The sequence below is a fragment of the Microtus pennsylvanicus genome, chromosome 11 (assembly GCF_037038515.1).
Source record: "Microtus pennsylvanicus isolate mMicPen1 chromosome 11, mMicPen1.hap1, whole genome shotgun sequence".
Taxonomy (NCBI): Eukaryota; Metazoa; Chordata; class Mammalia; order Rodentia; family Cricetidae; genus Microtus; species Microtus pennsylvanicus.
The window spans coordinates 19276568-19292846 of NC_134589.1; positions in this window are offsets into that span (position 1 = coordinate 19276568).

Sequence of the window (16279 nt, forward strand, 5' to 3'; positions counted from 1 at the left end):
ATGAGCACAGGTGCTCTAGGGGGCCAGAGGCCACAGAGCCCCCTGGAGTTGTCCTGCGTAGGTTCTGAGAACCGGTCTGAAGAGTATTTACCCTTAACAGCTGAGCCATCTCTCCAGCCCCCACCCCATTTCGTCTGAATATCAGCCTAAGTTGGCCTTGATTTTAGTATTGGTTTTGACTTAAAAAAAAAAAAAGGCACTGGGAAGCGAATGTCCAGTGTATTCGCCCCAGTGGTCCGGGAAGGCAGCAGCATCGAGAAAATAAAAGCTGTCGTGAGCACCCACTCTCTGGGGCTTTGCTATCTTTAGTTTCATTGGGGTCACTCACAAGAGGGCAGCTCCAGTTCCCACAAGCACCTGCTCTGCTCTCATCCTATAGAGTGAGCCACTGGCAGGATCCACAGAAGGCTGCCTTCATTGTAGCCCAGGAGGCTCTGCCCAGGTCACCTCCAGCTCCCAGCCTGGACTGAGCTTCTGCAGCCCTCCCAACAGCGGGAGGCCAAATGAGGCTGCAGCAGCTCACCCCACCAGGCCCAGTTCCTCGACCCCCCCCCCATAGCTCCCTTACATCCTTAACCTATTTCCCTCTTCCTTTAAGGAACACATCCAGGAAGAGAGTCAAGAACACAGAAAGGTCAGTGTGGTAGCTTTCCCTGTCTAATTGCGATCCCTCCCTCTATAAACACTTCCCCACGGCTCCCTCCGAGACAGCATCTGCTCACTTCTCTGTGACAGGAAGCAAGGCCAGCTTGTGTTGCCCCCTCATGTTTCCAGGGCTCAAGCCTTGGATCTCTGGGGACTCAGAAGTGCATCCCAGTCCAAGTGCAAAGCTGCTAGGCCCCGGCTTCTCCTCAAGAGCCAGGACCCCATGCAGAAGCCTTGGCTCCCGCATCTCCTGGCTGTTCCACACTGAAGTTCAGCATCCTTTTCCTTCTGATTCAGTAGCAGTCTGGGGTGGGCAGTTTGACAGCTGCCTACCGTTTTCAGAAATGCCAAACTCTCTGAAACTGACAAACAGGCAGATTGATGGACTCTGTCTCCTGGCTCCTCTTGGACAGCCGGAGCTTTCTCCCCTGGATGTTTCTCCCGAAGCTGCTCTTTAAGTGGCATTTGTTCGTGAACAAGCAGGAGCTAAGAAAAGTTGCTTGGCACTTCCTCGTGCTCTGAATTCAAGGAATTCTATGGGGGACTTGATTTTAATCACTGTCTTAGTTAATTAGAGAGACCAGAAATTATCCCCTGAAAGTAATTAATGGAGCTGTGAAACCGAGGATAAAGGGGGTGCCTTTTGCTTGGGTGCTAGGGTGGCCCGCTGTGGGGCTGGGACTGTGGGTCACCAGCTTCTTTGGGTAATATGTGGCTGTTAGTTCTGGCTTCCAGCCTGCTGCTTCGTCTCCAGCAGCTCTGAGTAGATGGAAGCGGTCTTAATGCCCGCGGGTTTTTGCAAACTGCACACCCCTCGCTGGTAGAAGTGAGTCTTGTAATTTACTGATCCTGTTTGTCCCTTTTGGCCCCCTTTGCTCTGCATTCTCAGGAAGCAGGGCTCCCCCTGCGGTGGTTTTCTGTCACCCACCCTGCTACTAAAATCACAAACACTGTGTTTTCCTGTTTTTGTTTGCTTTATAGAGTGTCAATGTGTAGCCCTGACTGGCTTCAGACACGACACATCGTCGTGGGCCTCCTACCTGACTGCCTAAGTGCTGGGTTTCCATTGTGAAACCATGCCCGGCACCACACTGTCTTCATCCCTTGTCTCCTCTGATTTTTATCCCCATAAAACAAAACAGTCTTCATGGAGACTTCTGCCTGGACAATGCTCTCGGGTCCCTCAAGATTCTGAGGCACCTGGATCCGAGGTCTAGGAAGAACCTGGCACATTGTAGGACTTCAGTGTTTTTACCAGAAACTGCCAGGGCCCGGTTACTCCCATCAGCCAACTTTCTGATGGAGATGGCATCCTTGGAGATTGGCAGCCTGAGAACCTCAGACAAGTCCTGCGTCCTTCTGTGGGCGGGCGTGTCTAGGGCTGTAGGGCAACCCTGTGGCCTGTCCCTCAGTAACGTGACTCTGTCTCCCTGGGCTAGAGGCTGGAGGGTTTGGGGAGTGCTTTGCCTCTGCCAAATGGACCGGCATGGGCTCTTAAGCTCTGGCAGGGACGTGCTTCTCAGAGAACTTCCGGTGCGGGTGTGTGTGGTGCCACCTGCTCTGGAACAGACGAACCGCTAATGTGTGCGCTCTTCCCTTTACACCAGCCAGACTGAAGTCACCATGCCTCAAAGACAAAGGTATGAGGTGGTGAGCGAGACCTCCCTGACCTCTGCTTGTCCCCACAGGTAGGAAGGAAGGTACTCATGGAACCCCAGCTGACACAGAACAAGTACCTGCACGTTGGTGTTCCTAGGAAGCCACTCATCCCCACTGTCAGAAGGCTCCCACAGCCCACAGGAGGCTCTGAGAGTGGCATTGGTGCCCCTGGGGATGAGTCAGGGGTTAATGATCCTGTGTGAATTACCTGCACGTAATACACTGTTTCTATGAGCCTGTGATCTCCCGTGCAGGTTTATCACTGCTGCTGCATCCTGCAGGATATATGCCGGTGCTTGATGCGGAGTTATTACTGGCGTGGACATTAGCACTAACACAATACCCCCTGGCTGAAGGTGTGGGAAGGGGCACTGGGGATTCATCTTAAACTCAGTGAAGCCTTTCTGGGTGGAATCGTGAGAGTCTTTCCTTGTAAGGAAAACCGAAGTCAGAAAAAGCGAAAGATATGTGTACTGCCACTTTCCCAGCCGATGGTAGTGCAAGGATCGAAGTCGGGATTCCTAACAGCCCTGCCCAGTGTAGCTCCACTCTCTCCTCTCTGCCCTCCTTAATGGCCCTGCGCACCAAGAGCAGAACAGCTATGCTGACTGGTGGTGTTAACCCGATGAGCTCTTAGTAGCCATATTGCTCATCGAGTCTTCAGAAAGTACTTGATCAAAAGTCTGTGCAAATCTATATTTTTGTTTTCTAGTTTACTGAAGGAACTAAGACTCTGTTTACCTGGGACAAGAATTTTCTATGCCCTTCAGTCAAGAAGAGCAACTAATGGCAGCCCCAGAGTTTGCGTGTTACTCCTTCCCCAAAGGGCCCGGGTTCCTCTATCAGAGTCTGAGGACTGTACAGATCAACTTGTCCCAAAGTGCATAAAAAGATCACAGACAGGTATCCGGACACCCCCTTTCCTATGAGACTGAGCATGGAAAGATCACGGGCGGGTATCCGGACACCCCCTTTCTTATGACACCGACCACGTGTCCTTCAACCCCCATCTCCTTCACAACCAGGATGGACACAGAGAACCGGCACTCAGGCTACAGCTGAGAGTGTAGGCAGGCATGGGTAGCATTGTCAGCAGAGGGGAGGCATAGCTTGTATGTGCCTGGACCACAGACCAGAGAGGAGACTGGGGGCAGCTCTGGGTTTCTGTGTGGTTCTTTTCGTGGGCTCTTCTGAAGCATGTGCACATCAGAGCTCATTAGCCTGGCCAACTTTGTCTGTAGCCTCCAAGAAGAGAGAAAACGTCACTCGGAAAGAAGGCAGAAGGGTGCTGGAGCTGTGGGTGCTCCTTTCTCCTCGAAGGTCCTAGAAGACTCTTCTTAATTTCCTCCTGAGGTCACAGACTTCCACCTTCCCCACAGGAACCCTTGGGACTGCACTCTGCCCCTCCACAGCACGGGCTGGTAAAACCAAATGGTGTGTCTGGCATTGACCTCAGTCAGCAGGGTTTGCCAATACACACAAATCATCTCTGACCCTAAAAGTGTCTTGCATGCTTGCAACTTAAGGCAGACTGCCAGAACCACTCGGTGCGTGTCTAGCTATCCAGAACCTTCACTGTGCCTCTCCTCTCTACTCGGAGCACCAGCCTTCATTGGAGTGGTGGCAATGTTTATAATTCCTGTCGGTGGGAAATAATGGGGGGAAGACAATCAAGTGTTTAAGGCCCATCTCAGACACAGTGAGTTCAAGGCCAACACTGGCTACACAATGAAACTCTGTCTCAAAAAAAAAATTTAGAAGCCACCTTCCCTTAAATGATACCAAGGACCAAGGCAGTTTAAATAAATAAATAAAAGGATTCCCTTCGCAGGCCATGAATATCACTGCTGTCATTTAAAACATCTGTTTAGGTTCTGCCAGACTAGGATCTTCAGAAGTCGGTGTGGAGTCAAGGGACAAAGTGGGAAGAACTAATTCAGGTGTCTGTAGTCATGGCTGTTGGTCTAGCCTTGTTTCCTTCCAAACTGTAAGCTCCTGAACCTGCTGGCCCCCTTTCTGCTCCTGTAAAATGGGGTGCCCCCTTACTCTGCCCAGCCTGCGGGGTTCTTCTAGAAGTCGGATGTGTAGTCAGGATAACGTGTCTGGAGACGAGCAGGGAAGGCCACAGTTCCTTCCACACAGGCGCCAGGCCCAGACAGCTGCCGGTGTCTCTCCTCGATCCCGTCCCTTCACCGTAGTCAAATGGAAGGTTTCTGAGCTTCAGAAAGTTCCTTCCTTCCCCAATCTGTTTAAATTCTTTCCTGAGCTTCTTTTCTGGGACCCAGAGGCTCTTGCAACCTCAGACAGCTCACAGTACCAGGTAGGCCCTTCTGATTGCTGAGTGCTGTGGCTTGCTGCAGGCCAAAGCCCACCCTCAGGAGCCTGCTGGTCAGATTTGGCACTGGCCCTCTGTTTGCTCCATTGGCAAAGTCTCTTCTGGGAACTTAGCCCAGAGAAGGGACACACGAGGACTTTTTATTTATTTATTTTTTGGTGGTCTTTAACCCTACTGACAAATTTGATTTAAATGTTCAGAGAGCAATACGCTGTTTTCTGAAATTCAGATTTATAAAACCACCATCATCAGAGTGCCCTGGGTCCCCTTGAAAATGCAGGTCCCAGCGGTGGAGGAGATGGCTCAAGGGTAAAGGCATTTTCTGGACAAGCATGATAACCTGAGTGTGAATCCCCAGTGCCCGTAAGAGAAGCCTGGCATGGCTGTGCACACCAGAACCCCAGTGCCTGTAAGAGAAGCCTGGCATGGTTGTGCACACCGGGACCCCAGTGCCTGTAAGAGAAGCCTGGCATGGCTGTGCACACCGGGACCCCAGTGCCTGTAAGAGAAGCCTGGCATGGCTGTGCACACCAGAACCCCAGTGCCCGTAAGAGAAGCCTGGCATGGCTGTGCACACCAGAACCCCAGTGCCTGTAAGAGAAGCCTGGCATGGCTGTGCACACCAGAACCCCAGTGCCCGTAAGAGAAGCCTGGCATGGCTGTGCACACCGGGACCCCAGTGCCTGTAAGAGAAGCCTGGCATGGCTGTGCACACCGGGACCCCAGTGCCTGTAAGAGAAGCCTGGCATGGCTGTGCACACCGGGACCCCAGTGCCCGTAAGAGAAGCCTGGCATGGCTGTGCACACCAGAACCCCAGTGCCTGTAAGAGAAGCCTGGCATGGCTGTGCACACCGGGACCCCAACACTGTGGGGATGGAAACAGGAGGATCACTGGGGCATTCTGACTGCCAACTTGGCCCCAGGTTCAGCAGTAGACCCTGTCTCCTCTCAGACACTGTCTTTTGTTCATACTGTCTCTGTGTCTCTGTCTCTCTCTCCACAGAGTCTCTGTGTATGTGTCTCTCTTTGTCTCTCTGCCTAAGGGGAATGAGGTGGAGAGTCAAGGTGCAGGATAATCAGAGGCCTCCCCTGGCCCCTTTGTGTCTCTGTGCACATATACCAAATACACAGACACAAAGCTGGTCCCCCAGTTTTGTTTTGTTTTTTTTCTAAATAAATGCAAGCAGACTGAAGAGATGGCTTGGAGGTTAAGAACACTGGCTGTTCTTCCAGGTTCTGAGTTCAATTTTCAGCAACCACATAGTGACTCACAACCATCTGCAATGAGGTCTGGTGCCCTCTTCTGGTGTGCAGGCATACACGCATACAGAACACTATACATAACAAATAAATCTTTTAGATTTATTATTTATTACTATTATTATCATCTCATGGGTGATTTCCGTTCACACCAAAGCTTGGCACTTGTTGGGCTAACAAATGAGGACTGACTAAAGGTTTTGGGGGGTGGGTCCCTTGTTGAATTGTATGGCCATGGTGACATACAGGCTTGTCAGTGTTCCTACTCTGCAGAGCCGAGAATTTGGACTTTCACTGACCAAGTAAAGAAGGGATTCAGTTCAGCTGAATTCAGCTCAATATCCTCTCGGATCTTACCATTTATTCATTACTGTGTCTCTCTGTCTCTCCACAGAGTCTCTGTGTATGTGTCTCTCTTGTCTCTCTCCCTCCCTCCTTCCCTCTCTCTCCTCCTCCTCTCTCTCTCTCTCTCTCTCTCACACACACACACACACGCACAGACACACACACATTCTCTCCGTGTAACCCAGGCTGGCCCTGAATTCATTGTCCCAGGGCCTCAGCTTGCCCAGTGCTGGGATTTACAGAACATGCCTGGCATGCTGTCAGACCCTTCTTTTCATTTTTCGAGACAGGGTTCCCCTGTAGCTTTGGAGCCTGTCCTGGAACTAGCTCTTGTAGACCAGGCTGGCCTCGAACTCAACAGAGATCTGCCTGCCTCTGCCTCCCGAGTGCTGGGATTAAAGGCGCGCACCACCACTGCTCAGCTTGTCAGACCCTTCCTAACTTCTGAGTCACAGGGTTAGTTCACAGAGAAGAGCAGCAGGACAAGGACTGAGCCAAAGCGCTTGCAAAGCCAAGGAGAGCCCATGTCTGTCAGCAGTTGAGAACCGTGGGTCAGGAAATCAGGCAGTGGGAGGGTGGAGAGACAGTGGAGGAGATGAGGGCCTCCTCGGGAGCCAGCAGCTGAGGCTAAGCCCCAATGCTCATACCCTTTCCTAGAAGACACAGAGGTACCAGACACCAGGTGGGCCTAGGTGCGGCAGCTGAGCTAGGCCTGGCATGGCCTTGGGCTTACAGTGTAGCCGGAAAAACTGGAAGAGGAAGATGGGGTAATGAAGCAATGCAGTTTGGTGTTGGGCTGTGAGGAGCCTAGCAGGGGACTGGTTCTCCCAAATCAGGTTCTCTGTGTATAAAGCACCCCGCGACGTGTATATAAGAATTACTGGAAGAAACAGACAATCTTTACATTTTTATAATAAGCTGGGCACGGTGCACACATAACCTAACACTCCTGAAGAAGGAAGGTGATGGTCTATTTAGTGGGACTCTCTCTCCTTCCATAGAGAGAGATATATATGTATATATGGCACTATATATATATATATATGGCATATATATAGCATGCCTATATATAGCTTGCATATGCACTCAAAACTCAAGAATTATGAAAGGCTTCATGTAAAAGTCTGCATTCCGCACCTGTCCTCAGGTCGGCACGAGTGCCCAGGCCTCCACTGTCTCACTGTGCCGTGGGCCGAGTGGCGCCACACACGCTGCTTCCCCCCAGTGTATCCTCAATAGTTTATAACTACTAAAAAGTGTCCTTATTCCCCCCCCCCACTGCAAAATGTGCCATTGTCTGAATCTGCTGTTCTTTGTTTAACTGGCTTCTTACTGATGGACACAGATTCGCTGCAGCAAATAAGGGTTTACAAGAAATGAGTAATAAAGTCCTGAGGTAGCGATGCTGGATCAGAGGGCGCCTGCGTTTGTAATTTTCACTTGAGTGGCCAAACGACAAATGACTTTAAACACACATGCCCTCACACACACACACACACTCACTCACACACACACACTCACACACACACACACACACACACACAATCTCACTGTTACCGCATCCCCTGCTAAACACTGTATGCTGTCAGGCTTGTTGGCCCCCAGCAACCTGATGAACGGGAGTGTGTCGGTACAGTCCTGATCTTCAGCTTTTCTTACAATGAACCGTGTTAGACGGGTTCTCCTGTTTGCTCATCTGAGTTTTCTGCGCTCATTTTCCTGGGTTATTGATCACTTTCTCCATGGTTTGTAAAGAGCCCTCCGTGCACTAGGGTGCTAAGCCCCTTTTTATTAACTTTGAGCATCTTTGTAATTGGTGGCTTCTCTTTTAACTGTGCTTATGATTTCTGCTGTGCATACACCTTGTGTACAGTCGAATTTATCAGCTTTTCTACGTGTTTCCTACAGTTAGTACTGTACTTAGAAAGTCCTTAAAAGGGAATGTTTTGGACTTGCTGAATTTGCTGGGGCACCAAACAGCAACGCCTTAAGCCTATTTGCAATACAGGGCTGAAATACAGAGCGCAGTTTGTGGAAGAGGCCTGTCTTATTCATCTCATTTGAGACAGTGTCTCACCTTTTAGCCCAGACTAGCCTCAAACTCTCAACCTTCCTGCATGGCTTTCTGGTGCTGGAATCCAGATGTAAACCACAGTGCCTGACTTTGAGGAAGAGGTTTGGAAGTCCTGAGTAAAGAGTGACAGCGAGGAGAGGACCAAGCTAGCACAGGGAAGGGAGACGTCAAGCCAAAGAAGCTGAGGACAGAGCAGGCCCTTCCTGCTCCCGGGAGCTTTCCCCTTCATCTTGCCGCTCAGGTGTAGATACGGGAGGAACTCCTTACAAGGGGCTCTTGGCACCGCCGGCCCCATCACTGTCACCTGTGATGTCAGATGCATGAGTGAGGAGGACACAGATGAGAGAGAGAGCCCACAGGGAGGCCTCTTCTGTTCTTCTCGTGCCACTGGGATATGTGGTATCAGATGGAGGTCAGGCCTGCCCACTGTGCCATCTAGGTCCGTCCCTACCTCCCAGTCTGAGCTCCAGCTTCTAAGCAGCAGCCTTCCTTGAGAGCCCCAGCGGTGATCCCTTGTCTCCACTCTGTACCCTCCCAAGAGAACTTAAGGGTGTGGAACCAAACTTGCAGGCAGCTGCATGGTCGGCTGCATGCACCATGCCCCGGAGGAAGAAGCAGGTTCTGAGAATGCTACCGCTACCGAGAGGCATCGTTCCATGTGGTGAGCCCCTTCCCTACCAGACAACCACTCCCCACGCTGTTCTGAGGGTGCCCAGTTCGTCAAGGATGAGCCTTGCCTGCCCAGTCTCCTCTTTGTCATGTCTAATGCCAGAAGCACTGGGATCTCAGCTTGCCCCACCCCAACTGTGCCTCCCCCTGGCCAACATCACCAGAGTGTCCAGCACCAGACAGGGCTATGCCCTAGACGATCGTCTACACACAGGAGTAGATTGGGTCATTGCTGAGCTCAGCCACAGCTTGTGGACATGCCCTCTCGGGCCAGTCCTTGTCACCCCTCCAGAACCCCGAGTGAGGTGAATGGCATCAGGGGCCAGGCTGTACTGTTCCCCTTCCCCTTTCTCCCCACTCCCTGCTGTACAGTTCATGGCAGGGGTGGCCGCTGGCAGGGGGAGAATGAGCAAGTGTGGCTAGCTAAAATGAGTCCTGGGGTCCCTTCAAGATGAGTGACAAGCAATGTCTTTCTCACTTTCTAGAAGTTATCCACCCCCCAAGCTGGGCGGTGGTGGTGCATGCCTTCAATCCCAGCACTCAGGAGGCAGAGGCTGGTCGATCTCTGTGAGTTCGAGGCCAGCCTGGTCTACAAGAGCTAGTTCCAGGACAGGCTCTAAAGCTACAGAGAAATCCTGTCTCAGGAAAAAAAAAAGTTATCCACACAGAAAGAATTGCATAGGGAGGCCCTCAGGCCTTCTGATCCCAGTTCTCCCCTCCAGCCCCCACCCCCCACCCCACCCCACCACCACCCCCGGGACAGGCACTTGCCCACTTGGGGCTGGGACTTCCCACTGCTGCCTGTATCACCACCTCCGGATTCAGCTTGGGCACAGACTCTGTCCTGCTTCCTGCAGCTCCCAAAGGGCACTGCCACCGAGTGGAACAACCTCTGATCCACTCTGTGACCAACCCCAACTGCAGACCTCAGACCCAAAAGAAGCGCACAACTCTGGCAGCCCTGGAGTGGCAAGCCCAAACAAAGGCTTCCACCTTCAACATGCTTCCTTGTCCTCTGCCCAACCCAGCAGGCTCCCTTCCTCTTACTGGATGTGTGCCTGTCCCCACAGGCCACTGGGTTCCCTGGCTCTGATTGCACCCCACTCTGTCTTAGGACTCCGCCCCCTAGCCAGCCATCCCATCTCAGGGATGAAGGAGGGAAGTGGCCTCCGGACTCCAGGTATCCCAGAGCAGAACGGCACCAGCTGAACCCGCAGAGGCTTGGTGAGGTGCCAGGACTAGAAGCAAGGTGTCAGGGTCGGTGTGGTGTTTGTACATGCCCCCGCCCCGCGCGGACCTTCTGACCAGCTCACTCTCATGGACCTCTGCTCTGACCCTGACCTGGCACTCTCTGGCCACCAACGCAAGACTCAGTTCCCTGGTGGCAGTGCTGAGAAGAAGCCAGGGACCATCTGGCTAAACCACCTCATCTTTTGTCCCAAGAGCCTCCGGTCTCTGCGGTAGCAGATATGGTTTCTCCTTTCCTCTTCCACATCCTGGGTCAAGACCCCTAGCCTCCTGGCTGCCCTTGGCCACCCATAGAACTTTCGAGACCCCATTCTCTGGCAACCCTCAGACAGACCAGCAAAGTCCATACAGACCCAGGCCTATGGGAAGACGGCCCACAGAAGCTGAGGATTCTGAGTGAGCGACCCTGGTGCTCTTCCCCAGCAGACTGACCAGCTCCCCTTAAGGTCTCCACCACTCCCTCGCTTTCCCCCTTGCTTCCCCACTCTCTGCCAGCTGGTATAGGATCTCATTGCTCTCGATAGTTTGGGGAGCCCTAGCCTCTCCAAGTGTCCTGTCTCCCTGTCTCCCAGGCCCAGCCCCTGCTCAGTGCTGGCAGAAGGCTGCTCCTATGAACCCCAGAGACCACTCCAAATAGCAGGACTATATTCAGGTATACCTATGTTGGTTCTGCCCACTGACCAGGGCTGACTGGGACAAGGAGTACCAAAGCCTAAGACCACCCCAAAAAGAGCCAGGAGTCCCAGACCTTTGGGGTACAAGCAAGAGACTGCAGCGCTCAGCTCTGTGCTATAAAAACACCGCCAATCTGCCTGGGCTTTGACTGGAGGATTCCGAACTGGGAATGCCCTCTACCTCCATCCACGAGTGAGAGCCGACAGAACTCTGCAGTAGGTTTGTCCAGCCACAAGCAGCTGCCCACAGAGACAGGTTGGCATGAGAGGGACCACAGGGAAGCTGGAGCAGTGTGGCCCAGCTTCCTGCCACCACCACTCCGCCCCACCCCCACTAAGACTTGCCTCCTCCCAGAGCCAAGGGTTAGCTGGTATTGCCCACCCCCATGGCAGCCTCCTTCCCCACTAGCATGTGGTCTCTCCCGCTTTCTGAAATGGCTGTTTGTGTCCCCTCCCCCAGCCCCCCACGCTCCCACAGATCCTCGGGAACATATGAAGCAGAGGAGGGGCTAGGGCTGCGGTGCTCCCAGCGCTCCCTCCCCCATGCACTTAGCTGGAACCCCGCACCAACCTTTCCCCTGAGCCCAGACCGAGGCTGGAGGCCCTCTGGGGAGCCCTCTCAGCTCTTCCCTGCACCCCAGTTAGTCTGAGCTTCCCACCAAGAACACTGCTGTTCCGGGGTCAGCATCTCACCTGCCAAGTGTGCGTCACCCTCTTCCCTCCCTCCCGCAGGACCTCCTCCCATTTCTTACAGCCTAGCCATTAATCTGGAGACAGAAATGGGCTTGCTATCGATTCCTTGGCCACTATTTTTTTTTTATTACAGTTTGTGCTGTGGTCCTTCTCACCATCTCTGCCTGTGTGTTTGTCTCTTTAAATGTTGAAGCTGCCAGAAGTCTGGTGCTATTCTGTCTCTTTCTGGAGGAAGAAAGGGGGGCTGTGGGTGAGGACCTGAGCTGTTGTTAGTTTGGAGACAGAGCAACTGTGTGCACCAGCCTCCTCGGACACCCCGTTCGTCCTTTTCATTCTATTTAAGTTTTACAATCCTGTCAATAAATTTGTTCATAACTTAGAGCAAAGAGGCCAGGCTAGAGTGCTGTGTGTCGGTCTCCAGTCTGCCCTTTAGTGAGCCAAGGCAGGTTAGGGCCCAGCTGACGGCTGTCCACAGACACTGGAGAACAACTTAGGTCCCTGCAAAAGGAGGCTGTGTGAATGCCACTACCTCCTGCAGCCTGGCCTGGGACCAAGAGTGGTAGGGGCACCTGTCCCTACCTTGTCCACTCTTCCCTGTCCTGTCTGGTACTTTTATTTTTTTTTCTAATATTTATTTATTTGTTATGTATACAATTTTCTGTCTGTGTGTATGTCTGCAGGCCAGAAGAGGGCACCAGACCCCATTACAGATGGTTGTGAGCCACCATGTGGTTGCTGGGAATTGAACTCAGGACCTTTGGAAGAGCAGGCAATGCTCTTAACCACTGAGCCATCTCTCCAGCCCCCTGTCTGGTACTTTTAATTCCGCTGTAGAGAGAAATTTTTCACCTGCTGTCAAAAAAACTCCTGTCCAGCACTTGGGAGGCAGAAGCAGGCGGATCTCTGTGAGTTCAAGGCCAGCCTGGTCTATTGAGCAAGTTCCGCGACAGGCTCCAAAGCTACAGAGAAACCCTGTCTTGAAAAATAAAATGAAACAAAACAAGCAAACAAACAAACTCCTGTCCAGCTGTGTGGTGGCACACACCTTTAATCCCAGCACCTGGGAAGCAGAGGCACGCAGATCTCCCAAGTTCAAGGTCAGCCTGGTCAACGTAGTGAGTTCCAGGACAGCCAGAGCTACATAGTGAGTTCCTGTCTTAAAAAATATTTAAAGAGAGAGAGAGAGAAGGGAAGGAGGGAGGGAGGGAGGGAGGGAAGGAAGAAGGGAGGGAAGGAAAGAAAAAAGGGAGGAAGGAGGGAGGAATGAATGAATGAATGAATGAATGAATGAACGAGGGGCATGAGTAAGATGGTTTCTGAGTCCTTCCCAGTGGTGAAATACCTTCACCTCATCAAGTCTCCCCCTGCCCTACCTAAGAATACATCCTCAAAACAAGACCTGGTTCCCTCTGTCTTTTGTTCTTGAGTTGCTCTGTCACTGGCTGCAGCTAAATTCAAGTTCCACACCCTCACTCTCTCAGTCTTCCTGGCCCACTCAATTCAGCCACCTGCCTCCGCTGTCCCTCCTCCAGCCACTGTCTAGCCCAGTGAGGTCCAGGTCTTCTCGCCAGGGTCCACTCAGCCCCTGTGGCTGTCCCTTAGTGTTCCCTGGGCTTCGTCCTAGAAACCTGCACATGCCGGACAGTTGCAGCACCACTGAACTGCGTCTGACTGTGCCTGGGAGCCCTGATTATGAGCTTTGCAGCTACCTGGACCTAAGTTTAAGTCCAGGTCTTGCTTCATAACTCCATAAGCGTTGAGAAATGAAGGCCGCCCGGCGGTGGTGGCTCAGGCCTTTAGTCCCAGCACTTGGGGGGCAGAAGCAGATGGATCACCACAGAGAAACCCTGTCTTGAAAAACAAAAAGAAAAGAAAGGAAGAAAGAAAGAAAGAAAGAAAGAAAGAAAGAAAGAAAGAGGAAAAAAGAGAAAAGAAAATGAAGGTCGTGGTAGTTCCATCAGAAAATGAAAAGCCCCAAACTGCACGTGTGAGGTGTTCGGCACACTGTCTCAACAGACTGGTGTGGACTCTTCCCTCCACACACTTAGACTGGCTTTTTCTTGTCTTACAACCTCTATCCATGTCTATGGTATAAATGGCAGGTGAAGAACAACTGAGGACATAGCTCAATCCTTAGAGTGTGCCTAGCAGACACAAAGCCACGGGTTCAAGCCCCAGCACTGTCCAATCCTGGAGTGCTGGTATACACCTGCAATCCCAGCCTTTAAAAGGTGGGCGTTCTGGGTTATCCTCCGCTGCATGGCAAGTTTGAGGCCAGCCAAAGATTTCTGAGATGAGACTCTCTCAAAATAAAATATTAAAAAAATAAAAGGTGGTTAAGGCTGCTAAGGGTCACTGTCACTCCTGTCCCAGGTCCTCTTGAGGCTGTCTCCAGTCTCCAGGGAAGAAAAGGGACAGTTGAACCTTTGAGATTGTAAGTCCCTCACAGGCTGGTGTGTTGGGGATCCTGGAACAGCTTCCTTCCCCCCTGATAAGGCCCTAGTGCTGCAGAGGTTCCCAGAGAGCCACCGGAATGAGAGCAGCAAGTTTGGGGCGGCTGCCCAAAGGAGAAGAGCAGTCTGCCTGGGCTGGGTCTGAGATGAAGCAAGATGAACTTCCTGTCCAAGTGCCACAGCACTTCCTGGTCCCAACCCTTCAGAACCATGCCATCCTAGCTATATGTGCAGAGAGGTCTCTGAGGCCTGCAAGCCTGTGGATCACAGGTGCTCCACCAGGCCCACGGGTGCTCCACCAGGCCCACGGGTGCTCCACCAGGCCCATGGGTGCTCCACCAGGTCCAAGGAGCTGGTTCTTCATCACCCTTCTATTTCTGGTCCAGTCAACGGACCCTCTTCTATGCCTCAGACTCTGTAAATGCATGGAGTTCAGCCGTTGCTGCTCTGTCTGTCTGTCTGTCTGTCTCTGAAGCCTGTGAGCCAGGCTTGGAGGCAGAAGGGTGAAATATGAATACATGAGGGAACCAGGGTTGGGATCCCAATCTAGAGCCTCAAGGCCTAGTCCCTTATTTATTTATTTTTTGGAGACAGGGTCTCACTATGTAGCTTTGGCTGGCCTGGAACTTGATATATAGCGATCCAACTGACTAACGGCATCACCACGTCTGACTCCAATAATATTTTTTTTAAATATTTATTTATTTATTGTGTATCTATACAATGTTCTGTCTGTGTGTATCCCTGCAGGCCAGGAGAGGGCACCAGACCTCATTACAGATGGTTGTGAGCCACCATGTGGTTGCTGGGATTTGAACTCAGGACCTTTGGAAGAGCAGGCAATGCTCTTAACCGCTGAGCCATCTCTCCAGCCCCCTCCAATAATATTTTTGTTTGTTTGAGACAAGGGCTCACTATGTAGCCCTGGCTGGCCTTGAACTCTTAGTATTTAAATAAATTTACACTCAAGGCCTATTCTTATCCCCTTCATCATTCATTCTGTCCCCTGGACAGACCCAATCTATGGTGTAGGCTCCAGACTGGGGACCAGGCCCGAGTGGCTCTATCAGCAGCAGTCCCTGTCTGTCACATGCCCAGGTTGTCACATGTCAACCTCCCCTACCTGAAGCTTCCAAAGCAAGATCTGGGCCCTTCACCCACCCATCTTGGCCCTCAAGTTTTTCAAGGAAAACTTGAGGAGAGAGTTGCCTAAGAGCAGAAAAAGCTACATAGAGAAGGGCCCCTAGTGTGGAGTTTCTAAAGGGGAGTAGACCTCTCCCTCTCATGAGGGTAAATGGGACCTCAGGTGCGGCATAAGGACAGAAAAGGTGTTAGCCAAGGAGACCCCTTGGCTGGGTGGAAGCCAAAGTGGCAGGCCATAGCTGTGGCACTGGAGTAGGGATGCCATAGGCAACTCTAAAGAGGGGCACAGGCAAGTCCCAATGCAAGAAGAAAACAGCAACTTCTGTCAGGAACCTGTCTAACAGGGGAGACCGTCTCTGTTCTTCTGAAGTGCCCAACAGGAGAGTCACCAGTTTGAAGACAGAAATAGCTCCTGACCCATGGGGGTAGAAAGGAAATCCAAAGCCAGCTCGGCTGGCCAGACACCTTGTAGCAGCGCTGAGAGGGCTCAAGATGGGTGACAGAACCTTGCTTTGGGAAGTGAGACAGAGTCATAGGACAGTCAGGACATCCAAATGGGTCCACACAGAACCAGGGACCCAAAAGATAAGTGATTTGGGGGCCAAGGAGTCATACAATTGAACCCAAAGTGGTTTAGGGTGCCACCAGAAAAAACAATGTCGCTCAGGGCCAGGAAAGATTCCCCAGGAGAAGCAAAGGTATCGGAGTCAGAAACTACAGTGACTCAACCTTGGATTCAGACTCCCTGTGTGGGCCTAGATGGATGGACAGACGGAGATTTCAGCCTCAGGGCCCTCCACTGTGGAAAAGCCCCACCTAGCCTGTCTGAAGGCTTACTGTGTCAGGGTCTGCCAGTGTGCCATGGTACCTGACGCAGGGTGGCGTGGACCATCACTCTCAGGTCTGGCATACCAAGTGGCTTGGAAGTATAGGAATCAGATGTACCAGTCCCCTGTGAATCTGCAGAGAGGCGGGGGTGGGGACAGGCTTAACCAGTGAGGAATGGGACTCTTGCCTATGACACACACCTCTCATTAGCAGCTGGGGGACTTAGAGTTCTCTAAAACGGGGCGCACAATC